General features: G+C 46.7%; 1 pseudogene; it reads left to right on the top strand.

The window, feature by feature from the left end:
- The first annotated feature begins 412 nt into the window (after positions 1-412).
- Positions 413-22443, top strand: part of LOC141264728 (cytochrome P450 2C25-like) — a 97095-nt pseudogene continuing 75064 nt past the window's right edge.

The following is a 22443-nucleotide window of genomic DNA, read 5'->3' as shown; positions in this document are numbered from 1 at the left end:
CTGTGAGGTCTTATATAGACAGGTGTGTGCCTTTCCAAATCAAGTCCTATCAGTTTAATTAAACACAGCTGAACTCCAATGAAGGAGTAGAACCATCTCAAGGAGCATCACAAAGAAATGGACAGCATGTGACTTAAATATGAGTGTCTGAGCAAAGGGTCTGAATACTTATGACCATAGGTATTTCAGTTTTTCTTTTTTAATAAGTTTGCAAAAATTTCTACATTTCTGTTTTTTTCAGTCAAGATGGGGTGCAGAGTGTACTTTAACGAGAAAAAAATGAACTTTTTAGAATTTACTAAATGGCTGCAATGAAACAAAGAGTGAAAAATTTAAAGGGGTCTGAATACTTTCCGTACCTACTGTATATAGAAGCCCAGGACAATTTATTATAGGAGAACATATCGATCGTATGCCCGATTTCGGACTGCCATTTGTATTGTCTCACGGAATTAACACACCCGAATAATCACTCCTGTATTTGGGAGTGTTGGGGCCACCTTTATAGATTGTCCAGATTAGTCCAAATGGCCCCCCGGCTCCTAATTTACAAAAGGCTTAGAGGGAACAAATCTATCTCGTCTCCATTCTTCTTGCTTGTATTCCTGATATATTTTGTCCTCTACAGGTCTGCAATAATGTCCCAATTCTTCTGAAGTTTACGATCATCAAGAAGAAAATGTTTAAAGAAAACGAATATCTACTAAAATTTGTGGCAAAGTACATAGAGCAGCACAAAAAGACTCTGAATCCGGAGTCACCCCGGGACTTCATAGACTATTTCCTGCTGAAGATAAAGGAGGTAACGGGAATCAGATGAGGCTGCTGAAATGTCTTTTTAACTATATCAATGTGACGTGGGGGAATATTACAAGCCAAAAATTACAGGTGCAATGGAGAAGAAACAGAAGAAAGAGAGGAAAGTCCACAATCCCTTACATGAGCAACTAGATGGTGGCCCGATTGTAACGCATCGGGTATTCTAGAATATGTATGCGGCCGACCGGGCGCAATCAGCAGAGCGGTGTTTAAATTTGGCGCCAATATCGCTGATTGGTCGCGACCGGCTGCTCGCAGCAGAAGCATCCCGACCGGCGGCGCCGCTCCCCGGTCGTCCCTTCACACTTGCCGTCGGGAGATCAGCGGCACCGCCGGTCGGGGTACTTCTGCTGCGAGGTCATCTCCCGGCTGCATCGCCTCTGACCTCCGTGCGGCAGATGAGCCGCTAATGGCCGCCACCTTTTTCTGAAATCCCGTATCGCTGATTGACCAAAGTGGTGTCATGTGGTTCCTCCAGAGACTTCATCCTTCTGATCCTTTCTGTTTCACAGCATGTTCCGATGCAACACTTGGACCAGAGTTTCTTCGTCCCCTTCAGGCCAGACTTCAGAGACTGGCTTGTTGAGATGTTCTCTCTTTGTCTGCCAGTGATAGTTCAGTTTGTTTCTCGGCAGTTTTGCCCGTATGGACACACGGTCTTCTGGCTAGATTTTTTCTTCTTGTGTTGGGGACATGATAGAGTGATCTATTCTCCAAATTTCTGGTCCATCTGTCATCTGAAGTTGGTGCCTATGCTTTCGGACCCAAGTATTCAGACTGCTCCCTGGATAGTTGTCCTCCAGATCCCACTGTAATTGTCACGCTGTCTCTGTATACTGGAGGTAGGGGGCCTAAGCTGACCCTAAGCTGGGGCCCTGACTAGTCCCTCAACCTGGAGGTACTGTTAAAGGTACAGAGGTCCAGGCCGCCAGCGTAACCCCTACCTCCTGAGGATCCCTGCACCTAAGTAATCTAGTCCTGAGAAGGACCCCGATCACAACAAAAGGGGACAAGTAATAATATGCCCACACACAGTACTTAGACGAACGAGACAGTACAAGGGAAAAAACAAAACCACCTTGCATACAACAACTGCACAACTACAACAGAGGGAACACCAACGGGAAAGGAGATAAATGATAAAGCGAGGAAGGGAAAAAACACTCCAAAATACACTTATCTCAGAAACTCCAAACACCACGATCCGCTCTGTTAGTCTGAATGAAATGCTTTCACCGACACTTCCCAAACAGACCAGCAGGCATTTGAAGGAGACTCACTACAGCAGCATTGATTGCAGCTGGGTGAGGCTGGACCTCGTCTAGCACAGAGAGAGAGAGAATTAACTCCCTCACTGCCGAAAACACAAAGCACCAAAAAGTCAGCTGCGAGAAGTCAGGCTGTGTAATCGTGACGATCTTCGTGGCGACACACCCGTGACAGTACCCCCCCTTCTACGAGGGGCCTCCGGACCCTCAGGGCCAGGTTTATCCGGGTGAGTCGTGTGGAAGGCCCGAACTAATCGGTCTGCGTTAATATCCGACGCAGGAACCCACATCCTCTCCTCAGGACCATACCCTTTCCAATGAACCAGGTACTGAAGGGACCGGCGATTAAAACGTGAATCGATGACCCTTGATACCTGGAACTCCAAGTTACCATTGACCACCACTGGAGGGGGAGGTAAAGGTGACGGTACCACCGGCGCCACATACCTCTTAAGTAACGATCTGTGGAACACGTTGTGAATTTTAAACGTAGGGGGGAGGTCAAGACGGAATGCCACCGGATTAATTATAGAACTGATCCTGTACGGCCCGATGAACCTGGGACCCAGTTTCCAGGAGGGAACCTTAAGTTTAATATTCCTGGTAGACAACCATACCCGATCGTTCACACTTAGGTCCGGACCAGACACTCTCCTAAGATCAGCCATACGTTTGTATCGGTTCCCCATAGTATTCAGATTCTTCAGCACCCCTCTCCATACTGAAGCGAGTGATGAGGAAAATCGTTCCTCCTCAGGAACCCCCGAAGAGCCCCCCCTACTGAAAGTACAAAACTGGGGGTGAAAACCATATGCCCCAAAAAACGGGGACTTACCAGTGGACTCGCTCCGCCTATTATTAAGAGCAAACTCTGCCAGAGGTAAGAAAGAAGCCCAGTCCTCCTGGTTCTCTGACACAAAACACCGGAGATATGTCTCCAAGCTCTGGTTCATACGTTCCGTCTGACCATTGGTCTGAGGGTGAAAAGCCGATGAGAATGACAAATGCATCCCCCGCCGTGCACAAAACGCCTTCCAGAACTTGGACACAAACTGGGACCCCCGATCAGACACCACATCGGAGGGTACCCCGTGAAGCCTCACAATCTCCCCAATGAACACCTGCGCAAGAGTTTTAGCATTAGGGAGAGCCGGAAGAGCGATAAAATGTGCCATCTTGCTGAACCTGTCCACTACAACGAGTATGACCGTTTTACCCGAAGATGGAGGGAGGTCCGTAATAAAGTCCATAGACAGATGAGTCCAAGGACGCTCCGGGATCTTCAAAGGTAAGAGGGCCCCAGACGGACGGGTATGTGAGGTCTTAGAGCGCGCACAAACCCCACAGGACGCGACAACAGTTACCACCTCCTTATGTAAGTTAGGCCACCAAAACCGACGCGAGAGGAGATCCACAGTTGCTTTACTCCCCGGGTGTCCTGCCAAAACTGAGTTATGGTGTGCCTCGATCACCTTTTGTCGCAACTGATCTGGAACAAACAGTCTCCCCGGAGGTCCAACAGGGGCGTCCCCCTGAGCCTCCAATACCTCCTCCTCCAGCTCAGAGCATACTGCCGAAACCACCACCCCCTCCTGAAGGATAGGAATCGGGTCGTCCGTATTCCCGGCCCCAGGGAAACTGCGAGATAATGCAACCGCCTTTACATTTTTTGACCCAGGACGATATGTAACGACAAAATTAAACCTGGTAAAAAACAATGACCACCTAGCTTGTCTGGGATTCAGACGTTTCGCGGACTCCAGATATAGCAGGTTCTTGTGATCGGTGATGACGGTGACCGGATGGACTGCCCCCTCCAAAAAATGGCGCCACTCCTCAAAAGCTAACTTAATGGCCAAGAGTTCCCTATTGGCGACATCGTAATTCCTCTCAGCGGACGACAATTTTTTAGAGAAAAAGGCGCACGGATGCCACTTACCAGGGGACGAACCTTGTGACAATACTGCTCCCACCCCTACCTCGGAAGCGTCTACCTCTACAATGAATGGCTGTGACGCATCAGGTTGAATGAGTATGGGTGCCGAGGCAAAACATTTTTTCAAGCAGGAGAATGCTTGACAAGCCTTGTCAGACCACCTAGAAAAATCCGTCCCCTTTTTAGTCATGTCTGTGAGAGGCTTAACCATGGACGAGAAATTACGAATGAACTTCCGGTAATAATTAGCAAACCCCAGGAAACGTTGTAGTGCCTTAAGATTCTCTGGCCGATCCCACTCAAGAACTGCCCGCACTTTCCCAGGGTCCATACGAAAACCGGACGCTGAAACCAGGAAGCCTAAAAACTGGAGTTCCTGTACGGCGAACACACACTTTTCCCATTTGGCATACAGTTTATTATCCCGCAAGATCTGTAACACCTGCCTAACGTGCTCCTGATGAGACACCAGATCCGGCGAGTAAATTAAGATATCATCCAGATATATGACAACAAACTGTCCCACCAGGCGGCGAAAAATGTCATTAACAAAGTGTTGGAACACCGCCGGGGCATTAGTCAGACCGAATGGCATGACAAGGTTCTCATAATGCCCCTCCGGAGTGTTAAACGCCGTCTTCCACTCATCCCCCTCCTTCATCCTAATCAGATTGTACGCCCCCCTGAGATCCAACTTAGAGAACCATTTGGCGCCCACGATCTGATTAAAGAGATCGGGAATAAGTGGGAGCGGATACGGATCTCGGACCGTAATCCGATTAAGTTCACGGAAATCCAGGCAAGGGCGTAGGCCTCCATCTTTCTTCTTAACAAAGAAGAACCCCGCAGCCACCGGTGAAGATGAAGGTCTAATATGCCCCTTAGCCAGACTTTCTGAAATATAATCCTTCATGGCCTGCCTCTCAGGACCAGAAAGGTTATACAACCTAGCTTTAGGTAACTTGGCCTCAGGGAGCAGTTTTACAGAACAGTCATACTCGCGATGAGGAGGTAGTTCCTGACACACTTTCTCCGAGAATACATCCTCAAAGTCCGCCAGAAATGGAGGTAAGACCCAAGGAGTAACCGCACTGATGACCGTGTTCATGCAGTTTTTATTACAGAATTTACTCCATTGGCTTATCTCTCTGGTTTGCCAATTAATAACCGGGTTATGCTTAGTAAACCAAGGAAGGCCCAACACTATAGGAGTGGGAAGACCCTCCAACACGTAGCAAGACAACAGTTCTTTATGTATCGCCCCCACTTGAAGTTTTACGTCATGCACAGCTTGCAAAAAACTTCCCTGACCGAGAGGCCTGGCATCGATCGAGAATATGGGGATGGGTTTAGCCAACTCACTCAATCGCATACCTTGAACCCGGGCAAACCGAGCATCAACCAGATTAGCCCCGGCCCCACTATCCAGAAGAACAGATATCCTCTCAGTTCTCGTACCCACCACCACCTCCGCCGGTACGAGAAACTGAGACGAACCTAGGGACGAAATACCTACTCCCAGATTGCCGTCCACCACACAACCTGGGATCAACAGTTTTCCGACGACTCTTCACTCTGCAAGGGACGGGATTGACACCCCCCAATAAAATGTCCCTTTCTCCCGCAGAAGAAACACCTTCCTGTCTTATGGCGCACCACCGGTCCCCTCCCCCGAAATGATGTCCCTCCTAATTGCATAGGCTCCTCTGGACTGACCAGGGGAACCACCATATGAGGGGACCTTGTAGGAGGTGGAGTCATCACAGGGGGTAGAGTTATCCCGCACCTCTCCCGAAGCCGTCTGTCAACGCGAATAGCAAGGGCCATAGCGGCTTCCAGTGACGCGGGAGAGTCATACTGTGCCAACACATCCTGTAATTTGTCGGATAAACCATGACAAAACTGGCTCCTAAGAGCCGGGTCATTCCACTGGGTGTCCGTGGCCCACCTACGGAACTCCGAACAGAATTCCTCCGCCGGACGATCTCCCTGCTGGATCCTACGTAACTTAGACTCAGCAAGGGAGATCCGATCTGGGTCATCATATACGAGTCCCAGAGCAGCGAAAAACCTATCCACTGACTGGAGAGTCGGGGAGCCCGGGGGACGAGAGAACGCCCAAGATTGTGGGTCCCCTTGTAGGAGCGAGATGACAATTCCCACCCTTTGTTCTTCACTCCCTGATGACCGAGGCCGCAGCCGAAAGTACAACTTGCATGCCTCCCGGAAAACAAAAAACTTGTCCCGCCCCCCAGTGAACCTGTCAGGGAGAGCTACTTTAGGTTCTGGTCCGGCTTGCTCCTGAGGATGCAAAACCTTGGACCTAACGTCCGCCAGCTCCATGGACAAACTCTGCAACTGCCGAGCTAGACCGGCTACTGGATCCATGGTAGCTGGAGAAAAACTAAGTGGGTCGGTGAAAATGTCACGCTGTCTCTGTATACTGGAGGTAGGGGGCCTAAGCTGACCCTAAGCTGGGGCCCTGACTAGTCCCTCAACCTGGAGGTACTGTTAAAGGTACAGAGGTCCAGGCCGCCAGCGTAACCCCTACCTCCTGAGGATCCCTGCACCTAAGTAATCTAGTCCCGAGAAGGACCCCGATCACAACAAAAGGGGACAAGTAATAATATGCCCACACACAGTACTTAGACGAACGAGACAGTACAAGGGAAAAACCAAAACCACCTTGCATACAACAACTACACAACTACAACAGAGGGAACACCAACGGGAAAGGAGATAAATGATAAAGCGAGGAAGGGAAAAAACACTCCAAAATACACTTATCTCAGAAACTCCAAACACCACGATCCGCTCTGTTAGTCTGAATGAAATGCTTTCACCGACACTTCCCAAACAGACCAGCAGGCATTTGAAGGAGACTCACTACAGCAGCATTGATTGCAGCTGGGCGAGGCTGGACCTTGTCTAGCACAGAGAGAGAGAGAATTAACTCCCTCACTGCCGAAAACACAAAGCACCAAAAAGTCAGTGCGAGAAGTCAGGCTGTGTAATCGTGACGATCTTCGTGGCGACACACCCGTGACAGTAATTCTGTATTTTCTTGATCACTCCAACCGAATAGCAGCATGTATGGTACAGTGGGGAAAAATGTATTTAGTCAGCCACCAATTGTGCAAGCTCTCCCTCTTAAAAATATGAGAGAGGCCTGTAATTGACATAATAGGTCGACCTCAACTATGAGAGATAAAATGAGAAAACAAATCCTGAAAATCACATTGTCTGATTTGGAAAGAATTTTTTTCTAAATTTTGGTGGAAAATAAGTATTTGGTCAATTACAAAAATTCATCTCAATACTTTGTTATATATCCTTTGTTGCCAATGACAGAGATCAAACGTTTTCTGTAAGTCTTCACAAGGTTAGTACACACTATTGCTGGTATGATGGCCCATTCCTCCATGCAGATCTCCTCTAGAGCAGTGATGTTTTGGGGCTGTCGCTGGGCAACACGGACTTTCAACTCCCTCCAAAGGTTTTCTATAGGGTTTAAATCTGGAGACTGGCTAGGCCACTCAAGGACCTTGAAATGCTTCTTATGAAGCCACTCCTTCGTTGTGTTGGCAGTGTGCTTGGGATCATTGTCATGCTAAAAGACACAGCCACGTTTCATCTTCAATGCCCTTGCTGATGAAAGGAGGTTTGCATAATTGAGTCCACCAGTAGTTGCATGGACTCAATTATTGTAGACCCACAGCAGTACTGAGCTGAATGCGTGCCACGTCATCTTCCTGTTTTCTTCCAATGATTGCAATATTTGCAGAATTGCTAACAAGCTCCTTTCCCTTGGAGGTGGTATGGTGTGGTCCGGGACTTATCAATCCAGTAGAGATGTTGCAACTCTTCCATTACCTTCTCTTGGAAGCAGGCCCCTTGATTCGAATGTATTCTCTTCGGGCATCAATATACACAAATTAAATCCCAACAGTTGGCTCAGGCCTCCGCCTTCATCTTGTCACTGATTGGGGTCACTACTGTGAACTTAGTGAAGTGGTTGGTCATCACCAAGCAATATTCATAGCCATTATGAGACATCCTGATCATCAGATAGTCGTCTACTAATAATTCTAAGAGCACGGAGGTTCGGTTAACTTGGGTAGGGGCTCTCTGCTCTGGGGGTTTAGTCAACTCGCACTGTCGACATCTTCAGCAGGCCTCTTCCACTGTTTGCCGTAGTTGAGGCCAATACACCAGCCACTGCAACCATTGGAAGGTCTTCTCAGTACCGAAGTGGGCTCCTTTCTCTTAAATTCTTTAGCTAGGCTTACCACCATCCCCTCTGGAACCACCACTTGTCAGGTGACACTGAGCTCTCTCCGTTTTTCAAGAAGAGTCCTTCCCAGTGCCCCAAGATTTGTAAAGTACTTGTGGAGAAAACTAACTGCAGTTGCACCCATTTGTTCCTTGGACTTCCCAGGATCTGAGTGGGTTTGGGTTCCTCTCCTGATTCTTGGGCTGCTACCAACTCAAAAATATCTTCTGGATCTGTACATTCTTTTATCAAGAATCTGCGAAAACCCTTGGGCACGCCATCATCATCTCCCACCTTGACTACTGCAACCTCCTGCTCTGTGTCCTCTCTTCTAACAATCTCACACCTCTCCAATTTATCCTAAACTCTGCAGCCTGACTAATCCACCTGTCCCCCCACTATTTCCCGGCTTCTCCTCTCTGCCAATCCCTTCACTGGCTCCTCATTGCCCTGAGACTCCAGTTCAAAACCCTAACCATGGCATACAAAGCCACCCACAACCTCTCTCCTCCATACATGTGTGATCTAGTCTCCCGGTACTTAACTGCACGCAACCTCTGATCCTCACAAGCTTGACTGGTGCGAGTGTGAGTCTCAGGTCTTGACCGGCGTGGTCTGTTTCACGGATCTTGACTGGCATCATATAAACCTCTCTGGCAGGCACACAACAACCCACTGATTTGAGCCGCCTGGTGCATTCCGGTGTCTCAGTCTGAGCGTCCCTTGTAGTGCACGCCCTGTTCGTCTCACTGGATGGCGCCAAATCTCTCCCCACCTTGCTGCTCCAACCTCGTATATCGGGGAAGTGTGTCACAAAGGTCATCTGACCCAGTGCTCCATCTAGACGTCCTTCCCGAAACTCTTCCGCTTCATGCTGGTTCCACAGGATTTTGCTTGGGCAGTAGGTAGCAGTCTCCATACACAAATGCAGCACATCGCTGGAGAATCTCATTTTCTACTGCACACCCTCTTACAACATTGCACAAGCCAATGGTCACAGTCTGAAAAGCAGTTTCCACTCACCAACTTTGTATAAGCAGAACTGCCTGTTGCAATGGTTGTCTACTGTTATTGTAGTCCTTGCAGGTTATAAAAAATTTTTTGGAATAGCATGACTGAAATTAAGATTTTTGTTAACCTGCACTGGTAGACTATAAGTACCAGTGGACAGCCATTGCAACAGAGCTGTTCTGCTTTAAAGACCTATTTATCCTATAAAGTCTATAAAGGCTGAGAATGGAAACAACCATTCAGTCTGTGACCATTTGCTTGTGTGATGTGAGGCACTAGAAGATCAAAAAGCTTAATCATAGACATAAACTACTTGTAGCGTCGGTGTCCCTGCCTCCTGCTAGGCAGGGATGCTGTTCCCCTCACCTCTCCGCTCCGTGCCCGGCGTCTTCCTCCCGCTCTGCTGGCAGCGCGCGCTCCTCCCCGGTCACTGTGCTTAGGGCGCGCGTGCGTGCGCTCCCCCTCTCTTAAAGGGGCCGCGCGCGCCGTCCTAAGGAGTCCCCGGCCAATGGCCGGAGGACCTCTCCATATATAAGGCACCTCCTCCAAAAGGGAGGTGCCCGAGCAATGTTGTAGCATAGTTCATCACTCTGCTTCAGCCCTCAGGTCCCGTTTCCAGTTACCTGCCAGTTACCTGCCAGCTACCTGCCAGTTTCCTGTCTGATACCTGCCTGACTCGTGTCTATCTGCTGTTATTCCTGCGGTCCGACAGTCTGCCAACCAGCCCTGCCAGTCTGTCTATGGATCCGTCTGCCTGCTCACCTGTGAGCGCTCACCTGCTACCTGCCTGCTAGCCTACCTGGAGGCTCTGCCGTCACGTGCTGTGACCACCTGCCCATCCAGAGACTCTTACACGCTCACCTGGGAGCGTCCACCTGTTACCTGCCTGTTAGCCTACCTGAAGGCTCTGCCGTCACTTGCTGGGACCACCCGCTTGTCCAGAGACTCTCGCCCGCTCACCTGGGAGCATCCACCTGCTACCTGCCTGCTTGCCTACCTGGAGGCTCAGCCGTCACTTGCTGTGACCACCCGCTTGTCCAGAGACTCTCGCCCGCTCACCTGTGAGCGTCCACCTGCTACCTGCCTGCTGGCCTACCTGGAGGCTTAGCCATCACTTGCCGTGACCTCCTGCCCTCTTACCCAGAGACTGTCCCGTCACTTGCCGTAAACTCCTGCCCTCTTACCCAGAGACTGTCCCCGTCACTTGCTGTGACCTCCTGCCCTCTTACCCAGAGACTGTCCCCGTCACTAGCCGTGACTGCCTGCCTTCCCTGGGTGTCACCCGCTTCCTTACAAGGACTGCCCTTTGTATAGTTGCTCTGTGGTTCCACCTCCCAGACCCGTTACACTACTCTACCTCAACTTGATGCTTACAGAGGTTAGAACACTTCTGTCCCCAGATGCTGTTTAAAAAAACCTGTACTTTACACACCCTCCCCGGGTCCAGTATGGAAGCACAACTGATTGATGTTCCGGTGTCTTTTATTGACGTCACGTTAACAGAACTTGCAGCCAATTAGTGACATCAGCAGCTCATGCTGTCTATTGGGGCAGAGTCGCTGGTTTCGTTGATTGACTAGAGCATTGGTGATGTGACATCAGCGCTGCAGACAATAACAGATATGGAAGCAGCGGCAGATACTCAGCATTAGACCCAGGGGCAGCGAGTAAAATCCAGACTGTTTTTCCTAAAACAAACTGCAGTTGGGGGATGAGTTTACTGAAAATTGAAAACCCTGTTAATTATGTGTATTATACACTGAATGGCCACTTTATTAGAGACACCTGCCATTTCAAGATTGGAGCTTACCAGGCTGAATATTAGACAGGTGTCCCCAGATATAAGGTCAAGGGATGAGTTTACCGTTATCTGGTTTTCATGTGAATCCACATTAAAATGAAAAAAAAATGAGCGATCTGAGTGACTTTGATCAAGAAATGGTCGTAGATACTAGATCATCCAGCGTCAATATTTCATAATCTGACAACTCTGTAGGCTTTTCTTATACAACAAAATGAACAGTATATGAAGAATGATGTGATCTAGGAGAAGACCCATCTATAGACGGACGATACTGTGGCCGACAAAATAGGACAGAGGAGGATGTCCGAACCCAAACTGTAAAGTTCGGAGTTCGTAACTGGACGCCTAGTCTCCAGTACAAACCCCGTAAATGGATGTATTACTTACTGTACATTCATGTTACTGTCGGGTTCGACAGACCTAGTGGTCGGCGCTCATAGCACAGGACCATTTCTGCTACGTAGAGGTGATCTGCTCATCACCTCTATGTACCAGAGGCGATCAGACAAGTGCTGCTTCTAGGCTCCTATGGAGACAATAGAAGCAATCATAAAGTGAAAAAAAAAATGTTTTTAAAAATATTAAAAAAAATAAAAAAATATAAAAGTTTAAATCACCCCTCTTTCACCCCATTCAAAATAAACTAATAAAAAAAAGCCCAACATACACATATTTGGTATCGTCGGGTTCAGAATCTTTCGATCTATCAATATAAAAAAGAATTAATTCGATCGGTAAATGGCGTAACGAGAAAAAAATTCTAAACGCCAGAATTACATTTTTTGGTTGCCTCAACATTGCAATAAAATGCAATAACGGGCGATCAAAACATCGGATCTACCCCAATATGGTATCAATAAAAACTTCAGCTCGGCGCGCAAAAGATAAGCCCTCACGCTGACCCAGATTCCAAAAAATGGAGACGCTAAGAGTCTTGAAAAATGGCGCTATTTTTTTTTTTAGCAAAATTTGGATTTTTTTTTCACCACTTAAATAGAAAAGAACCTATACATGTTTGGTGTCTACGAACTCGTAATGACCTGGAGAATAATAATGGCAGGTTAGTTTTAGCATTCAGTGAACGTGGTAAAAAAAATTTAAAAAAAACTTTGGTGGGATTGCACTTTTTTGCAATTTCACCGCACTTGGAATTTTTTTCCCGTTTTCTCATACACGATATGGTAAAACTAGTAAGGGCGTTGAAAAGTACGATTCGTCCCGCAAAATATAAGCCCTCACACGGCCATATTGAACAAAAAATAAAAACGCTATGGCTCTGGGAACAAGGGGAGCAAAAAACGCAAAAACGGAAAATCCCAGGGTTGCGAAAGGGTTAAGGGAACTGATGTTGACAGAAGGCAGGCTGTCACCCCAAAAACAGCGGGGAAAATGGCCTGGTGCGTGCTTGGTATCAAGCAGTAGGAAATGTTTGGACTACTGCTTTGTTTAGGGCACTAAACGCCTTTTTATGTGGACTAATGTGGCAGCAGAAGGCAGGCTCTGACCCCTAAAACAGCGGGGAAAATAGACCGGTGCTTTTAAAAAAAAGGCAGCACAAAATGCTACTACTCTGTGTGCTGGAAAAATATTGCTTTGCCTCTGACAAGAGCTGATTTAAGATGGACACTGGAAGAACACTTTATCCTCTCCCTACCTAATCCACAATCTCTCCCTCCCTGTACTCTGACTTTGTTGTGCGTCTTTAGCTCTGAAAATAGCTATTTTTTGGTGCTATTATGGAGCTAGTGAGCGGCTCCTTTAAGCACTGAACTAGTACACACTGCAGGTAGCCCTTAAAAGGGCTTTTGTTTTATCTAGAGGCCTAAACACTCTCCCTAGCAGCTCAGTGATCTCTCCCTAGCAGCTCAGTGATCTCTCCCTAGCAGCTCAGGGATCTCTCCCTAGCAGCTCAGCGATCTCTCCCTAGCAGCTCAGTGATCTCTCCCTAGCAGCTCAGCGATCTCTCCCTAGCAGCTCAGCGATCTCTCCCTAGCAGCTCAGTGATCTCTCCCTAGCAGCTCAGCGATCTCTCCCTAGCAGCTGAGCAATCTCTCCCTAGCAGCTCAGTGATCTCTCCCTAGCAACTCAGCGATCTCTCCCTAGCAGCTCAGCGATCTCTCCCTAGCAGGTTAGCAATCTCTCCCTAGCAGCTCAGCGATCTCTCCCTAGCAGCTCAGCGATCTCTCCCTAGCAGCTCAGCGATCTCTCCCTAGCAGCTCAGCGATCTCTCCCTAGCAGCTCAGCGATCTCTCCCTAGCAGCTCAGTGATCTCTCCCTAGCAGCTCAGCGATCTCTCCCTAGCAGCTCAGCGATCTCTCCCTAGCAGCTCAGTGATCTCTCCCTAGCAGCTCAGCGATCTCTCCCTAGCAGCTCAGCGATCTCTCCCTAGCAGCTCAGTGATCTCTCCCTAGCAGCTCAGCGATCTCTCCCTAGCAGCTCAGCGATCTCTCCCTAGCAGCTCAGCGATCTCTCCCTAGCAGCTCAGCGATCTCTCCCTATGCTCATAGAACGCAGGCTCAGGACGCAATGTGCACAAGATGGCGACAGCAGGGCTTAAATAGACCCTATGACGCTGGGCGGCAAACCAATCACAGTAGTGCCACAACCAAGATGTCTGCAGCATTACTGGGATTGGTTAAGAAGGCCAGCATGTTTAGTGGCTGCGAAGGAGGCGCCAAAACTGCAGGGCGGGACATCCAAATATAGCGAAGCGAGTACAAAAATACTTGTCAAAGTAATATCAAAGTAACTAATGACCTTCTGACAGCAAAACGTAATGGTGACTACTCTCTTCTCATTCTTCTTGACCTTTCTGCAGCTTTTGACACCATTGACCACCACCTCCTACTCTCTACGCTCCATTCAATTGGCATAATGGACACTGCTCTCTCTTGGTTCTCCTCCTACCTATCTGACCGTTCTTTCAGTGTATCGTTTGCTGGCTCCACTTCTTCCCCCCTTCCTCTCACTATTAGGGTTCCTCAGGGTTCAGTCCTTGGCCCTCTTCTCTCTCTACATGGCCCAATTGGACAGACCATTAGTAAATTTGGCTTTCAATACCATGTTTATGCTGATGACACACAACTATACACCTCATCCCCTGACCTCACCCCCACTGTACTATAGAACACCAGTGACTGTCTGGCCGCAGTTTCTCACATCATGTCCACTCTCTATCTGAAACGCAACCTTTCCAAAACTGAACTTCTTCTGCTCCCGCCGTCTACTCACCTCCCTAAATCTGACATCTCCCTCTCAGTGTGTGGCACCACAATAACACCTATCCAGCAGGCTCGCTGTCTGGGTGTTGTGTTCGACATCAATCTTTCCTTCACCTTCCAAATACAATCTCTTGCCCGCTCTTGTCGCTTGCACCTGAAGAACATCTCTAGAATCCGCCCCTTTCTCACCTTGGAAACAACAAAAACCCTCACTGTTGCCCTGATTCACTCCCGCCTTGACTACTGTAGCTCTCTATTAATTGGCGTCCTCCTCACTCAACTCTCCCCTTTCAAGTCCATCCTTAATGCTGCAGCCAGAGTCATTACTGATAAATTACTGATAGGGGTTTGTTATAAGTCTCCAAGAATAATGGAAGCAGCGGAGAATATCCTCATAAAGCAAATAGATGAAGCAGCGACTCAAGGAGAAGTCATTATTATGGGGGACTTTAACTACCCTGAAATACATTGGGGGACAGAAACCTGTAGTTCAAGCAAAGGTAATAGGTTACTGACAACTATGAGAGACAATTACCTTTCACAACTGTTTCAGGACCCAACAAGAAGGGGGGCACTGCTAGACCTAATATTAACCAACAGGCCAGACTGCATATCAAATATACGAGTAGGGGGTCACTTGGGTAATAGTGATCACAAAATAATACGTTTTCATGTATCCTTTAATAAGATGTGTAGTAGAGGGGCTACAAGGACACTAAACTTCAGGAAGGCACATTTCCAACGGTTGAGAGATGATCTTAGTGCAATAAACTGGGACGATATCCTGAGACATAAAGCTACACAAAGCAAATGGGAGACATTTATTAGCATCCTGAATAGGACCTGAGCACAATATATACCCTATGAGAATAAGCATGCTAGAAATAGAAGGAAACCACTATGGCTAAATAGAGCTGTAAGCGGAGTAATAAGTGACAAAAAGAAAGCATTTAGAGAACTAAAGCAAGTAGGTAGGTATTTATTATTAAATAAATACAGAAAATTACATAAATTCTGTAAAAAACAAATCAAGGCAGCAAAGATTGAGACAGAGAGACTCATTGCCAGAGAAAGTAAAAAAAATCCCAAAATATTCTTTAACTACATAAATAGTAAAAAACTAGAAAATTATAGTGTTGGCCCCCTTAAAAATAGTCTGGGTGAAATGGTGGATGAGGATGAGGAAAAAGCCAATATGCTAAATGATTTTTTTTAACAGTATTTACAAAAGAAAATCGCAGAAAACATGATCAGTGATAACAAAAATTCTCCATTAAATGTCCCTTGCTCAACCCAGCAGGAAGTGCAGCGACATCTAAAAACCACTAAAGGTGACAAATCCCCGGGCCCGGATGGGATACACCCGCGAGTACTGCAGGAATTAAGTAACGTCATAGATAGACCATTATTTTAATCTTTAAAGATTCCATAATAACAGGGTCTGTACCACAGAACTGGCGTATAGCAAATGTGGTGCCAATATTCAAAAAGGGGACAAAAACTGAACTTGGAAATTATAGGCCGGTAAGCTTAACCTCTACTGTGGGTAAAATCCTGGAGGGTTTCCTAAGAGATGCTATACTAGAGTATCTGAAGAAGAAGAACCTCATGACCCAACATGGGTTTACGAGGGACCGTTCCTGTCAAACTAATCTGATCAGCTTTTATGAGGAGGCAAGTTCCGGACTGGACCAAGGAAATGCAGTGGACGTTGTGTATGTGGACATTTCAAAAGCTTTTGATACGGTTCCACACAAAAGGCTGATACATAAAATGAGAACAATGGGGATAGGGGAAAATATATGTAAGTGGGTTAAGAACTGGCTCAGTGATAGGAAACAAAGGGTGGTTATTAATGGAAAACACTCAAACTGGGTCACAGTTAACAGTGGGGTTAGCCTTTGCTAGCTATTAAAATAGGGGGGACCTCACATCATTTTTTTGGGGGGTCGCCCATTTTAATAGCTGGTAAAGGCTAGGTATTCAGCTGGGGGCTGATATTAGAAGCCTGGGAAGCTCAGTGGGTATTATACCCTTCCCAGGCTTCAAACATCTGCCCCAGCCGTCTGCTTAACCTCCGTTAGAGACTAAAATTACGGGGAACCCTACTCCAATTTTTTTTTTAATAAATCCTTTATTTTAACACTAAATGACAAGTACAGTAACCAACACTATCACTGTACTTATTATATATGTGACTAACATGTTTCTATCTATCTAATCTATGTGTGATGATCTATTATTTCTGTTCTAAATTGTCTGGTACCGATGTATGCCACTGATGAATTGCCGGCTTTTTTAAAGAGACGGGTGCATGAAAACACTACTATTTTTTTTTAATAAATCCTTTATTTTAACACTAAATAACAAGTACACTAACCAACACTGTCACTGTACTTATTATATATGTGACTGACATGTTTCTATCTATCTAATCTATGTGTGATGCTCTATTCTTTCTGTTCTAAATTGTCGGGTACCGGTGTATGCCGCTGATGAACTGCCGGCTTTTCATGTTTCACTGTGAGCACTGTTCCCATCGATTTGGGCAATCACTGTAATGCCACAACCACCATGGCTGTGACTTTACAGTGAGTGGCAGACAATCCCTGCATGATTGGTGCTCTAAATAGCGCCAAACATGCAGGACGGGGACCCGAGCTCCCGCCCGAGCATCGCGCAAGTGCTCGGCGAGCTCCGAGCATCTCGAGTACTGAGATGCTCGGGCGAGTACCGAGCAGTGTCGAGCATGCTCGCTCATCACTAGCCTGGATGCCTTTCTGGAAAAGTATAATATTACAGGTTATATATACTAGATTCCTTGATAGGGCGTTGATCCAGGGAACTAGTCTGATTGCCATATGTGGAGTCAGGAAGGAATTTTTTTTACCAATGTGGAGCTTAGTGTTTGCCACATGTTTTTTTTTGCCTTCCTCTGGATCAAAATGTTTCTCTTTGGGTTGAACTAGATGGATTTAGTCTTCTGACGCACCCCCTGGGCTGTGGGGTACTCAGTGCCGGGCCGGTCACTGCTAGGGGAGATGTCACAGTAGCGGTGACCCGGTCTGTGACCCAGGGCGGTCAATACAAGGGGATATTTACAGGGGAATTAAAGTTCTTATATACAGTTCGTGACGGCTAAAGTGAGCCGCCGCTGCGGAGCAGGTCCTCTGGAGCTGATGTTAGTGTAGCAGAGTTGGTTCAGCTCTCCACAGGCAGAGTTTGCTCCAGGGCAGGAAATGGTGATATTATAGATGTTGCTGTGCGGTTGTGGTGCAGTGTAGTGCTGGGGATGATGGCGCAGCCGTAATAATTCACAGAGACAGTGGGGTGAAGTCTTCCGGATTTACTCACAGTTCTCACTTTGCTCCTGGTTTCAACTGCAGATCATAACTTCCCATGTCGTCCTGTGCTTACTCAGGGAGGGGTTCAGCCAACCCTCAGGTACCTCCAGAGTACGTAACGGGACCCCCTTCTGTGTGTTCCTTCTGGCCGTCTCCCTGCACCTCACACCCAGTGTCCCAATCTAGTGACCGCGGACCTTGTCGGGCGACGTCTTCTCTGTCCCCTGGGTCCTCTATGGCCACCTTCTCGGTGAGATAGATGTGGCTTGTGGCTGCAGCACCTGAAATGCTGCACCCTCCGGTTACCTAGTTGAACGTTGAAATTCTCACTAGTTAGGGGCCGGTCCCCTCCGCGACCCGATATCCCCACCGCCTGGTAGATTCGGGCATACGGGTGGCCTCCAGCACTGCCCATACCCCTGGGATCCTTTCTTCACTCCTGGAGCCTTCTCTCTGCTCCTGTTCCTACTTCCTCTCCTTCTCCTGGGCCTCCTCACTGAGGCCCGAGCTTCCCTGAGCAGAGCTCCTGCAGAGCTCCTGCTCCCAACTCTTCCTCTGACTGGAACCCTTCTAGATGGTTCCATCCCTTTTTATATCACTTCTTACAGAGCTCCCCTGAACTTCTTCCTCCACCCACACCCACTACATGGTTCCCCTTACTTTGGTTCCCCCCACTCCAGCCAGGGACAGGGCTCAGCAGAGGAGCAGCCCATGTTGCCCATCCAGGAGTAGTGTAGTGTTGGATGCAGGTGTTAGGGTCCCGGGCAGTACTCCTTCCTTACCTGAGAGTGAGATACCACACCTCTGAGTGAGATGCAGTACCTTTGTGGCAACTGAACCCGCAGAGGCGCCACATACCCCCCTGGTAAAACACAGCACGTCCCCGGGCTGGAACAGAGTAAAACAAGGTTTTAGACATACAATGTTTTTAGAATGCATTCGCATATAAGATCAGAAACAAACATTTTCTTCTCTTTATGGGAGGCACATTACTTAAACGTTACAGGTTACTTATTAGCTTATAAAACATTATAAAACTTTTTAAAGAACATTTTTCTCCACACATATAAAACATTTTTAGCAGGCTACAGCGAGATCTGTAACCGGGTGTCCATTCCACTGGAGAAGGTGCAATTCTGATAAACATGAGGGACCCGTCCGAAAACCCTCAACGTAGGCCCTGGGCGTGGCTGCAGGGCATAGATGATCCACATCTTCGGCCACGCCAAACGGGTTTTTGTTCTGAGGTCTTTATATATAAAACCAATAAGAGGCACTTTAATAAGTGCAAACTATTTACGTTTATGTTTATGTTTCCTCCCTCCACTCACCTACCTATGCCCGATATTGACATTTCCATATGTGGTTCTACCATTACTCCCCAGCAGCATACTCACTGTCTTGGGATCATATTTGACTCAGATATTTCCTTCACCCCCTACATCCAATCACTCGCTCGCTCATGTCACCTACACCTCAAAAACTCTAGAATTCGACCTTTTCTTACTTTACGTGCAAAAACTCTTACTGTAGCTCTTATTCATTCATGTCTGGGCTATTTCAATTCTCTACTAATCGGTCTCCCGCTTACTAAACTCTCCCCTCTCCAATCTGTCCTGAATGCAGCAGCCAGGATCATATTCCTCTTCAACGACTACACCGATGCCTCCACCCTGTGCCAGTTATTACACTGGTTACCCATCCACTATAGAGTTCAATATAAAATCATCACTCTCAGCCACAAAGCGCTCTATGCTTCAGCACTGCCCTACATCTTCTCCCTCATACCTGTTTATCACCTTACCCGTGCCCTCCGTTCCTCTCATGACCTAAGACTAACATCCTGAAGAATCCAAACCTCCCACTCTCGTCTCCAAGACTCCTCGTGTTCTGCACCAATTCTTTGGAATGCACTTCCCAGGACAATTCAATTAGTTCCCAATGCCTACAGTTTTTAAGGGTGACCTAAAAATGTATTTCTTTAGACTGGCCTATCACCTCACCTCATTTATCTAACTGTCCCCGTTTTTCCCATACAACATTTTCTTCAAAATCAGGACTCTCGTAGCTTCTGTTCACACTCCCCATGCACTTATTAGCCCTCTGTAACTGTACTGCACACTGGTTGGTGACCGGTTCATGCAGCGTTATGTGAATCCCGGACCGCTCAATACAAGCTCTTATTACCATCCACCTTTCATGTGCCCCCTATTTCCTCATCGATTGTAGCTTGTGATCAGGACCCTCACTCCTCCTCTATCTGATGAATTATGTGGTAATCTATGAAGTCTTTATTGTCTGTATAAGTCTCCTCTATAATGTAAAGTGCTGACGAGTGTGCTGGAGCCATAAAAATATAAATTATTATTATTACTATTACTATTATCCTGTCCACTGGAGCCAATATTCCATCAGGAAAATGTTTAATGCCTGATGTAATCTATGCCTCCAATTCATACTGTGCTAAATAGTAAAGGAGGCCCAATGTGCTTCTGGAATTTAATACTGTGGTCATTCAATGTACTTCAGTGCTGCATTCACAGTTGTTCAGGCTTTAAAGTATACATTTTTTGCTTTCTCTGCTTGACCTTTCTATAATGATTTTCACTCTGAGAAGAGTGATCCTTACACCTGACACTGTGCAATCAAACTAACTGCTTGTAGGATATTCCAGAGCTGAACTCACTATTCTGCTCACTGTCTAACACGCTTAGGCACAGATGCCCCTAATAGCTTACCCCAGCTACCATGCAGAGGAGCCTGTTTACCCAGATCGCAGTTAGTCCTCTGAACCCAAAAGCATAATAAAGAGAAGTCCTGTATAATAATCACACTTCTGCTCACCCTCAGGTTGAACATGAGATTGACCCCGATATCTGTGACATCAGTCTCCACATGGTGGTTATAGGACTCTTAACAGCAGGAACGGAAACCACAGCTTCCACACTGAAGTTCTGCCTGGTGCTGATGGCCCATTATCCAGATGTCCAAGGTATGAATCAGTTATACTTCAGAGCTGCACTCACTATTCTGCTGGTGCAGTCACTTTGTACATACATTACTTATCCTGTACTGATCCTGAGTTACCTCCTGTATTATACACCAGAGCTGCACTCACTATTCTGCTGGTGGAGTCACTGTGTACATACATTACATTACTGATCCTGAGTTACCTCCTGTATTATACTCCAGAGCTGCACTCACTATTCTGCTGGTGCAGTCACTGTGTACATACATTACATTACTGATCCTGAGCTACATCCTGTATTATACTCCAGAGCTGCACTCACTATTCTGCTGGTGTAGTCATTGTGTACATACATTACATTACTGATCCTGAGTTTCATCCTGTATTATACTCCAGAGCTGCACTCACTATTCTGCTGGTACAGTCACTATGTACAGTACAGACCAAAAGTTTGGACACACCTTCTCATTTAAAGATTTTTCTGTGTTTTCATGACTATGAAAATTGTACATTCACACTGAAGCCATCAAAACTATGAATTATCACATGTGGAATTATATACTTAACAAAAAAGTGTGAAACAACTGAAAATATGTCTTATATTCTAGGGTCTTCACAGTAGCCACCTTTTGTTTTGATGACTGCTTTGCACACTCTTGGCGTTCTCTTGATGAGCTTCAAGAGGTAGTCACCGGAAATGGTCTTCACTTCACAGGTGTGCTCTGTCAGGTTTAATAAGTGGGATTTCTTGCCTTATAAATGGGGTTGGGACCATCAGTTGTGTTGTGCAGAAGTCTGGTGGATACACAGCTGATAGTCCTACTGAATAGACTGTTAGAATTTGTATTATGGCAAGAAAAAAGCAGCTAAGTAAAGAAAAACGAGTGGCCATCATTACTTTAAGAAATTAAGGTCAGTCAGCCTCCCTGCCTAGTTATACCTGGCTGGACATAAAAATAGGGCGAAGCCCCACGTATTTTTTTTTTTAATTATTTCATGAAATTCATGAAATAATAAAAAAAAAAAGGTTTACCTATATTGTTGTGTCCTGCCAGGTACAAATAGGCATCTGGTGGTTGGGGGCAGCCCATTCCTGGATGCTGTACCTGGCTGGCATATAAAAATATGGCGAAGCCCACGACAAAATTTTTGGGAAAAATTAATTAAAAAATAATAAAAAATAATAATAATTTAGGGACTGCATCTTTATTAACCCCTCACGTGGAGGGGTTAATAAAGATGCAGTCCCTAAATGTGTTTTTTTTTTTTTAATTTATTGAATTTTTCACCAAAAATTTGACGTGGCCTTCGCCATATTTTTGTGTCCAGCCAGGTACAGCAGGCAGGAACGGGCTGCCCCCAACCCCCAGATGTCTATTTGTACCTGGCTGGAAACAAAAATACAGGGAAGCCCTTTTTTTAATTATTTCATGAATTTCATGAAATAATTACAAAAAAAAAATACATGGGGCTTCGCCCTATTTTTGTGTTCAGCCAGGTACAACTAGGCAGCTGGGGGCTGGAATCCGCAGCGCAGGGAGACCCAAGCTTTCTGGGGCCCCCCCCGCTGCAAATTGCAGTCCGCAGCCACCCCAGAAAATGGCGCGTTCATAGAATCGCCATCTTCTGGCGCTGTACCCAACTCATCCAGGGCCCTGGTGCGGTGGCTCACTGGGTAATAAAGGGATTAGGGCCAGCTTGGAATTATCAGCTGGCCCCAAGCCCAAAATTCATGGGGTCACGCCAATATTAGTCATGACCACCATGAATTTCTAGTAAAGTATTTAAAAAAACACAAC

Source organism: Phyllobates terribilis, unplaced genomic scaffold (assembly GCF_046119375.1).
Source record: "Phyllobates terribilis strain yellow unplaced genomic scaffold, ASM4611937v1 Scaffold_4__5_contigs__length_816908805, whole genome shotgun sequence".
Lineage (NCBI taxonomy): Eukaryota > Metazoa > Chordata > Amphibia > Anura > Dendrobatidae > Phyllobates > Phyllobates terribilis.
Note: the sequence above shows the minus strand (reverse complement) of the source record. Positions and strands in the feature narration are given on the sequence as shown.